We start from the raw sequence: 10,301 nt of genomic DNA, 5'->3' as shown, positions 1-10,301 counted from the left end.
AATGCTCATACTCAGTTGGCACCATGCCTCGCGCATAGCAGCTCAATCTCAAAATTTCTACCTCATATTCAACCATGGACTTACCCCCCTGGATCAAACTCAGAAACTCCCTCCTACGGGCATCCACATTTCTAGCAGCTACATACTTCCCTTGGAATGCATTCTTAAAGAACTCCCAAGTCAATCGGTTGGGCTGAGTACCCTCTTTCATAGTAAACCACCACTGATAGGCTTCATCTTGCAACAATGATACTGCACCTTTTAGTTTTTGCTCTAGGGTGCAGTCGAGGTCAGCCATGGCCCTCTTTGTAGCCTCTATCCAATATTCAACCATATTAGGGGCAATTCCAACGATACCCCTAAAAAACATTAGCCCTATTAAACCTGAGTCATTCCATCACCGATCCACGACCCACAGTACTAGTATTGGGCCCAGCGACCCTTTCCAAAATTTGCAACATAGTTTGGGACAATGCGTCATCCCCAATTGCACGATCATGTGACCCAGTCTTAGTCACAGGTGATTCCAGAGCCTCTCATGCCTCAATGTTAGACATATGGCCCGATGCAGAAGACCCAGCCCGAGTACCTCCACGGCCTCCGCCGCGGTCTCTTGTACCCCTTCCACTAGTACCTCTGATACTCTTTATCGATTTGCACATTATCTGTATTAATATTTTTATGTATCAGTTTTACAGTTCTAGTGTTTATTAACAAATATTTTATGAAAAATAACATTAATAATTTAGAGTTGTTTGTTTTTGCACTTCGTACTCTTACTATAGTTTCAGGTTACCCTAATAAAGGTTTCAGTATAGTCTATTATCTACGATAATCTCAATATTCCAGTTAAAACATATAGTAGTTTCAAAGGACTTACAGGACTGGCGCCGGAGACTCGACAGACCATACATTCAAAAGTATTACTTGGAAAATTCTTTACTATTATTTGAAAATAGTTTGAAATGTATACTTTGTTTGAGAACAAATGTAAGTACACGTACAAGTGATGATATGTGAAATAAGTACGAGAAATTATGTTATTTGTACAAATGAAATGAGTATATGGGAAATGTACATGAGTTATGTGGTTTGTGATAGTATTTGACTATGGAGTATATGTATTTAGATCATGTTTATATGTTTTATTTGATAAGTGTATTTGTATATGGCTTACTAAGCTTTTGAAAGCTTACTTTGTGTGTTTCTCAATTGTTTTATAGATATCGTAGCTACTGGAAACTTAGGGATCATCGAGGATTGTCACTACACTATCAAATTTTACTTTGGTATCTTTTCAAAGTGTATATATTGAAGTATGGCATGTATAGGCTAGAAGTAATTAGATTATGTTTTGTGATATGTAAATATATAGCCATGTGATATGGCTTAGTTTCGGTTGATCTTATGGTTTGATTTTGGTATATTATATGTGATGCAAATTATGCTTATGTGATGTGTTCATTAATGGCCAAGTGAATTGATCAATTTGGTAAGTTTTGGTCTCTGCTCATTTGAGGATTTGGTAAGATTTTGATATGATAATGAATGAATTGAAAAGAGGTTATGAAAAAAATGATTAGATATGATTTTGTCTTATGATTTGGCATATTTTAGTATGGTTATTAAGTATGAAATTGGTTGATAATGTTATGGCATGAATGGTATATGTTTTGGTTGAGAAATGGTTGAGAATTTGGCATAAAATGTTGTGTTTTTGATGATTGTATGGAGGACCCTTAATGGGTGACAAATTGGCCTTGTAAATGGCCTATTTTTGCCCACACGGGTAGGGACATGGGTGTGTGTCTAAGCCGTGTCGCTCAAGGGCCATTTCGAAATAAGCCTGGGAAGACCACATGATCAAACACACGGGCGTGTGCTAGGCCGTGTGGCCAAGTCAGTTTCGACCATGAATTAGACACACGAGCGTGTGACTGGCCGTGTGACCTAAGTCAGTAACATCTCTAATTTTTACATGGCCTAGCACACAGACATGTTATGTGCCTGTGTGGACAAGTCAGTAGGTATGCCTTGTTTTGACACGGCCTAGACACACAGGTGTGTCTAAAGCGATGTAAGGCACACGGCCTGTTCACACAGGCGTGTGACCTATGAAACTTTGAAAAATTGTTTAAGTTTTGAAAAAATTTCTATGAGCCTGGTTTAATCCCGACCCCTTTCTAATGCATGTTTAAGGTCTCGATGACCTATATAAGGGACTCTATAATGATGTTTGACTATATTTGTGGATGATGTTATTGAATTGTTTGTAAAATATTCTGTTTCATCTAGTAATCCCTTTAACCCTAGTCCGGCAACGGATACGGGTTAGGGGTGTTACAATTGGTTGGTATCAGAGCTACGATTTAGTCAATTTTAGGACTAACGTAGTGTATGTGCATCTAGCTATACATGCCATATTTATGAAATAGGATAGGGTCATGAATCCTGAAAATGAAAATGTGTTTTTATACAGCAAATGGATCCCGAATAGGCTGTAGCTAACGATTTCGAGAGTAATGCGCCTACTCTCGAGCAAGGGACAGTGCCCTCCGACTCTAGATCAGTTATGAGTAGCCATGATAGAGAGACTAAACAAGCCTTCTATCAGATGATGAATGATTGGTGCACCCAATATATTAGAGCTAATCTGGTTGTTCAATAAGCCTCAACCCCAGTCAATCCTCTGGAAGTCCCTACTATGCAACAAGGTAATCCGAATCAGTTGAATAAGCCTCCAGTCAATAAAATTAGAAAATATAGGGCCGAAGAGTTTCAAGCTACGACTAGTGATGATGCTGAGAGAGCCGATTTCTGGCTAGAGAATACGACAAGAGTATTTGATGAATAGTTACTGAATTCTAATGAATGCTTAAAGTGTGCCGTTTCGCTGTTGAGAGATACGGCCTATCATTGGTTGAAGACTTTGATATTAGTGATTCTAATAGAGTGAGTCACCTGGGATTTCTTTCAAGCTAAATTTGAACAGAAATATATCAGTCAAAGATTTATTGACCAGCAATGTAAAGAGTTTCTTGAGCTTAAACAAGGTTGTATGTCTGTTACAGAATATGAGCTAGAATTTTTTAGATTAATTCAGTATGCTCGAGAATGTGTTTTGACTAAAGCTATTATGTGCAATAGATTTGAAGATGGACTGAATGAAGATATTCGTTTGTTAGTCAGGATTCTTGAGATTAAAGAATTCGTTGTGCTTGTTAAAGGAGTATGTAAAGCCAAAGAATCATAAAAAGGAAAAGAATAGCTAATTCAAAAGCTAGAGAAGTGTGAAAGAGATCATCAAGCAAGCCATTTCAGTTTATGTCAAATAAATTCTGAGATGATTATAGCCGTTCAAAGGCTAATGTGGGAGATTCGAGTAGAGATCGTACTAAATCACATTCAAGTTTTAGAGCTCCAGCTACATCTGTTGCTAGTGTTGAAAATGTTCGATCTGATTGATCCAAGTGTAAACACTGTGGTAAAAGACATTCAGGAAATTGTAGACTGTACGATCGGGCTTGTTTCAGATTTGGATCATTAGAGAATTTCATCCGTGATTGTCCCGAATCTATCAGCAAGAAATTGTGCAAAATGTGGGAGATTCAAGTAGAGATCGTGCTAGATCACATTCGAGCTTTAGAGCTCTAGCTACATCTGTTGCCAGTGTTGGAAATGTTCGATCTGATCGACCTAGTGTAAACACTGTGGTAAAAGATATCCAGACAATTGTAGATTGTACGATCGGGCTTGTTTCAGATTTGGATCATTAGAGAATTTCATCCGTGATTGTCTCGAATCTATTAGCAAGAAATTTGCAAAATCTGAGGAAGTAGCAATGCATATCGTGGCAGACCACCCAAAAATACAGGTAATGTAAGTGTCAGTTAGAGGGAAACAAAAGACACTTCTGTTAGATCCGAGGCTCGTACACCTGCTAAAGCCTATGCCATTTGAGCTCGTGAGGAAACTTCATCTCCAGATGTGATTACGGGTACTTTCACACTTTATGATAATTCTGTGATTGCTTTGATAGATCCTGGATCAACGCATTCTTATATATACATGAATTTAATGAATAGTAAGACTTTTCCTGTAGAGTCTACTGAATTCGTAATTAAAGTATCTAACCCCCTAGGCAGATGTGTTTTGGTTGATAAAGTTTGCAAGAATTGTCTGTTAATGTTTTGGGACATTTGTTTTCCGATCGATCTGATGTTATTACCCTTTGAGAGTTTGATATAATTCTAGGTATGGATTGGTTAACTTTGCATGATGCTGTTGTGAATTGCAAACGGAAAACCATTGATATGAGATGCAAGAATGATGAAATAGTTCGAATTGAATCTAGTGATTTGAATGGATTACCTGCTATGATATCTTTGATGAAAGCTTTGAGTATTGTGAGAAAAAGTTGTGAAGCTTACTTTGCCTATGTGATTGATTCAAAAGTGTCCGAAAAGAAAATTGAATCAATGCCTGTTGACTATGAATTTTATGATATGTTTCCTAAAGAACTTCCGGGATTACCTCTAATCTGAGAAGTTTGAACTTGGCATTGAGTTAGTACAGGGAACTACTCTGATTTTTATAGCTCCATATACAATGGTTCCGACCGAACTAAAAGAATTAAAGTCTCAGTTGCCAGAATTGACTGATAGAGGGTTTGCTAGACCAAGTTTCTTACCTTGGGGTGCTCCTGTTCTGTTTGTGAAAAAGAAAGACAGTACGATGAAAATGTGTATAGATTATCGTCAGTTGAACAAAGTGACTATTAAGAATAAGTATTCTCTGCCTCGAATTGATGATTTGTTTTATCTGTTGAAAAGAGCTACTATGTTTTTGAAGATAGATTTGAGATCGGGTTATTATCAGTTGCGAGTAAAAGACTCAGACATTCCAAAAACTACATTCAGAACGAGGTATGGCCACTATGAGTTTTTAATTATGCCTTTCAGTTTAACAAATGCACCAGATATCATTATGGGTTTGATGAGTAGAAATTTAAAACCGTATTTAGATCGATTTGTTGTCGTATTTATTGATGACATGTTGATTTATTGACGTGATGAATTCGAGCATGCCAAACATCTATGAATAGTGCTACAAAATTTACGAGATAAGCAATTTTATGCAAAACCAGCTCAGTGTGAATTGGATTCTGATTCTGAATTTCGAATTGATAATGATGATTGTTTGAGATTATGAGATCAAATTTGTGATCCGAGAAATCCAGAATTTATTTAGGTGATTTTTAATAAAGCTCACAATAGTCGTTTATCTGTTCATTCGGGTAGTACGAAAATGTATAATGATCTAAAATAGCTTTATTGGTGGCTTGGTATGAAGCGTGATATATTTGAATTTGTTGCGAAATGCTTAATTCGTTAGCAAGTTAAAGCTGAACATCAAGTGCCTTCTAGTTTGTTACAACCAATTATGATTCCGTAATAGAAATAGGATAGAGTGATGATGGACTTTATTTCGGGTTTGCCCCTCTCTTAGAAAGAAAGATGCTATCTGGGTCATGGTAGACCGATTGACGAAATTAGCTCATTTTATTCTAGTACGATCCGATTACTCACTTGATAAGTTAGGTGAGTTATACATTTTCGATATTGTGAGATTGTATGGTGTGCCATTATCTATTGTGTCAGACAGAGATCCGAGATTCACATCACGATTCTGGAAGAAATTGCATGATGCTTTGGGTACGAAATCTGAGTGGATGGTCAATCTGAGCAGATTATTCAGATTCTAGAGGATATGTTGAGATGTTGCATTCTTGAGTTTGAAGGTACGTGGAAACAGTATTTGCCTTTGATTGAATTCTCTTATAATAATAGTTTTCAATCAAGCATCAAAATGGCACCATATGAATCCTTATATGGCCGCAAATGCCATACACCTTTGTATTGGACTGAGCGCAGTGAAAATAAGATACACGCGGTCGATTTAATAAAAGAGACTGAACAGAAAGTAAAAGTGATTCCAGATAGTTTGAAAACAGCTTCTGATCGTAAAAATCTTACGCAAATTTGAAATGAAAAGATATTGACTTTGAAATTGGTGATAAAGTGTTTTTGAAAGTATCCCCGTGGAAGAAAGTACTCTAATTTGGAAGAAAAAGTAAATTGAGTTTGAGATTCATCAGGCTGTATGAGATTATTGAGCGTATTAGGCCAGTTGCTTATAGATTGTTATTGCCACCTAAGCTAGAAAAGATTCACAATGTATTTCACGTATCAATGCTTCAACGATACAGATCCGATCCTTAGCATGTAATTCCTCCGTCTGAAATTGAGTTTCAGTTTGATATGACCTATAAAGAAGAACCAATCTATATTACAGCTCGCGAGGTCAAAGAACTGCGAAATAAGAAAATTCCGTTAGTAAAAGTGATGTGGCATCGACATGGTGTTGAAGAGGCTACGTGGGAGCCTGAAGATGTTATGAGATAACAATATTCGAACCTATTCAACGGTAAGATTTTTGTGGATGAAAATCCCTAAGGGGGGCGAATTGTAATAGTCTAGTTTAGACCCTAGTTGGAATAGTGGTTTTGGGACCACAAATCTGAGTCAAAAAATATTTTAATATTATTTTCAGTGCTAATAATATGTGAAATGACATATGTGAAAGTTTCATATGAAAATTTAATTGTTTGTGTGCTCAATTTGATAAAATGACCTAATCGCGTAAAATGTAAAAGTGGCCTTCTAGTAGTTAAAGTGCCTATTTAATATGTCTTTGTAAATGAAAGGTCCTTAGGTTGATATTTGACCATTTGAAGTATGAGTGGACTTTAATAACCTTATATGTTAGTGATTTAAATGTTTATTAATTAAAGGCATAATGGTAATCTAAGTATAAATGATGAATTAAATAAAAGAATTGCTAAAATTTGCTCATTTTAAGTCTTCCTCAACCGAAAATCAAAGAAAAGGTAAAGAAAAAGAACCATCTAGGGTTCGGCTATTCTAAAGCTCAATTGAGGTATGAGTTTTGTTTCGTTTCTTATAATTTCTACGTTTTTGTGATCGTTGCTTAGAATTCTATCAAGCCCATGTTTGAATTTCTAAAATTTTTTATTTTTAAGTTGATCCATTGATGAAATTATGAGTTTTATGAAGTTTGATGTTAGTAAATGAAAGATATGTATTGGGTTAGTATATTTTGTCTTTGAATTTTTGATGAATTTGAGTAAAATTGGCTAAATTGTGAAATCAGTAAATTGAAGGACTAAAATGTGAAATAAATGAAATATATGGACTTGTATGAACTCCATAAAAATTTGGCTAAGCATGCGTATCAAGAAATTATGTGTATTTTTTGATTTTTTGAAATAGGGACTAAAGTGTCAAAATATGTGTTTTTGGATTGATTTGAATGAATGTGGAAGTGAATAAATTAACTTTGAATTGATATAGATCAAGAGCCAAAGAAAATGGAATTAGATCAGGGAAAGTTGAAAGTCGTCGGGTAGCCGATTCTATTTTTTTGAATTCATACAAGGTAAGTCGATATACAAATAAATGTATTTTGAATTGAATTACCATTGATTATATGGTTTTGAACAATGTTAAATGATTATATATGTTGAGAATGAGATATTCGAGAAAGTATCGACAAAGTTTCGACGTCCGAAATGCCCTGTACGAACCTTAGGAATAGTTAGGATACATATTTCATGACATAGGATCTGATATGTGTTATCGTGTAAGACCACGTCTAGGACGTTGGCATTGACTTATGATTTACGTGTAAGACCACATCTGGGACGTTGGCATCGTATTTGATTTCGTGTAAGACCCTATCTGGGATAGTGGCATCGATATTTGATTACATGTAAGACCACATTTGGGACATTGGCATTGTACGAGATTTCCAAGCTATCTGCATATCCTTATGATTTCGAATGGTTCAACGGGCATTCTAGAAACAAAAGAATATATGTGAGATTTGTATTCGATTCAGGTACGTTTGAAATGTATACTTTGTTTAGTGATGATATGTGAAATAAGTATGAGAAAGTATGTTATTTGCGCAAATGAAATGAGTATATGCAAAATGTACATGAGTTATGTGGTTTGTGATAGTATTTGACTATGGGGTATATGTATTTAGTTGATGTTTATTTGTTTTATTTCATAAGTTTATTTGTATATGGCTTACTAAGCTTTTGAAAGCTTACTTTGTGTGTTTCTCAATTGTTTTATAGATATCGTAGCTACTAGAAGCTTAGGAATCATCGAGGATTGTCACCACACTATCGAACTTTACTTTGGTATCTTTTGAAAGTGTATATATTGAAGTATGGCATGTATAGGCCAAAAGTAATTAGATTATGTTTTGTGATATGTAAATATTTAGCCATGTGATATGGCTTAGTTTTGGTTGATCTTATGGTTTGATTTTGGTATATGATATGTGATGCGAATTATGCTTATGTGATTTGTTCATTAATAGCCAAGCGAATTGTTCAATTTGGCAAGTTTTGGTGTGTGTTCATTTGAGGATTTGGTAAGATTTTGATATGATAATGAATGAATTGAAAAGAGGTTATGAAAAAAATGATTAGATATGATTTTGTCTTATGATTTGGCATATTTTAGTATGGTTATTCAGTATGAAATTGGTTGATAATGTTATGGCATGAATGGTATATGTTTTGGTTGAGAAATAGTTGAGAATTTGGCATAAAATGTTATTGTTTGATGATTGTGGGGAGGACACTTAATGGGTGAGAAAATGGCCTTGTAAATGGCGTATTTTTGCCCACACAGGCAAAGACACGAGTGTGTGTCTCAGCTGTGTTGCTCGAGGGCCATTTTGAAATGAGTCTGGGCAGACCACACGGTTGCACACACGGCATTCTGCTAGGCCGTGTGGCCAAGTCAGTTTCTACCACAGGTTAGACACACAGGCTTGTGACTGGCCGTGTGACCCAAGTCAGTAGCGTCCCTAATTTTCACAGGACCTGACACACGGGCGTGTCATGTGGCTGTGTGGACAAGTCAATATGTATGCCCTATTTTGACACGGCCTAAACACACGGGCGTGTCTAAAGCCGTTTGAGGCACACAGCCTGTTCACACGGACGTGTGACCTGTGAAACTTTGAAAATTTGTTTATGTTTTGAAAAATTTTGTATGAGCTCAGTTTAGTCTTGACCCCTTTCTAATGCATATTTAAGGTCTCGATGACCTATATAAGGAACTCTATAATGATGTTTGACTATGTTTATGGATGATGTTATTGATGACCTCAGTTGAATAAGACCGCTGTTGATAAAATTAGAAAATATGGGGCCGAAGAGTTTCGAGCTACCACTAGTGATGATACTGAGAAAGCCGAGTTCTGGCTAGAGAATACGATAAGAGTATTTGATGAATTTTCATTGAATTTCGATCAATGCTTAAAGTGTGTCGTTTCGCTCTTGAGAGATACGGCTTATAATTGGTGGAAGACTTTAATATCAGTGTTTCCAAGAGAGTGAGTCACCTAGGATTTCTTTCAAGCTGAATTTTGAATGAAATATATCAGTCAGAGATTTATCGACCAAAAATGTGAAGAGTTTCTTGAGCTTAAACAAGGTTGTATGTCTATTACAGAATACAAGTGAGAATTTGTGAGATTAAGTAGTATGCTCGAGAATGTGTTTCGACTAAAGCTATTATATACAAGAGATTTGAAGATGGACTGAATGAAGATATTCGTTTGTTAGTCGGGATTCTTGAGATTAAAGAATTCGTTGTGCTTGTTAAAGGAGTATGTAAAGCCAAAGAATCAGAAAAAGGAAAAGAATAGCTAATTCAAAAGCTAGAGAAGTGTGAAAGAGATCATCAAGCAAGCCATTTCAGTTTATGTCAAATAAATTCTGAGATGATTATAGCCGTTCAAAGGCTAATGTGGGAGATTCGAGTAGAGATCGTACTAGATCACATTCAAGTTTTAGAGCTCCAGCTACATTTGTTGCCAATGTTGGAAATGTTCGATCTGATTGATCCAAGTGTAAACACTGTGGTAAAAGACATTCAGGAAATTGTAGACTGTATGATCGGGCTTGTTTCAAATATGGATCATTAGACCATTTCATCCGTGATTGCCCCGAATCTACCGAGCAAGAAATTACACAAAATCCAAGGCCAAGTGGCAATGTATCTTGTGGCAGACCTCCCAGAAATACGGGTAATGTGAGTGTCAGTCAAAGGGGAACAAAAGACACCACTGTTAGATCCGAGGCTCGCGTACCTACCAGACCCTATGCCATTCGAGCTCGTAAGGAAGTTTCGTCT

Source organism: Gossypium hirsutum, chromosome A01, assembly GCF_007990345.1.
Source record: "Gossypium hirsutum isolate 1008001.06 chromosome A01, Gossypium_hirsutum_v2.1, whole genome shotgun sequence".
Classification (NCBI taxonomy): domain Eukaryota; kingdom Viridiplantae; phylum Streptophyta; class Magnoliopsida; order Malvales; family Malvaceae; genus Gossypium; species Gossypium hirsutum.
Note: the sequence above shows the minus strand (reverse complement) of the source record.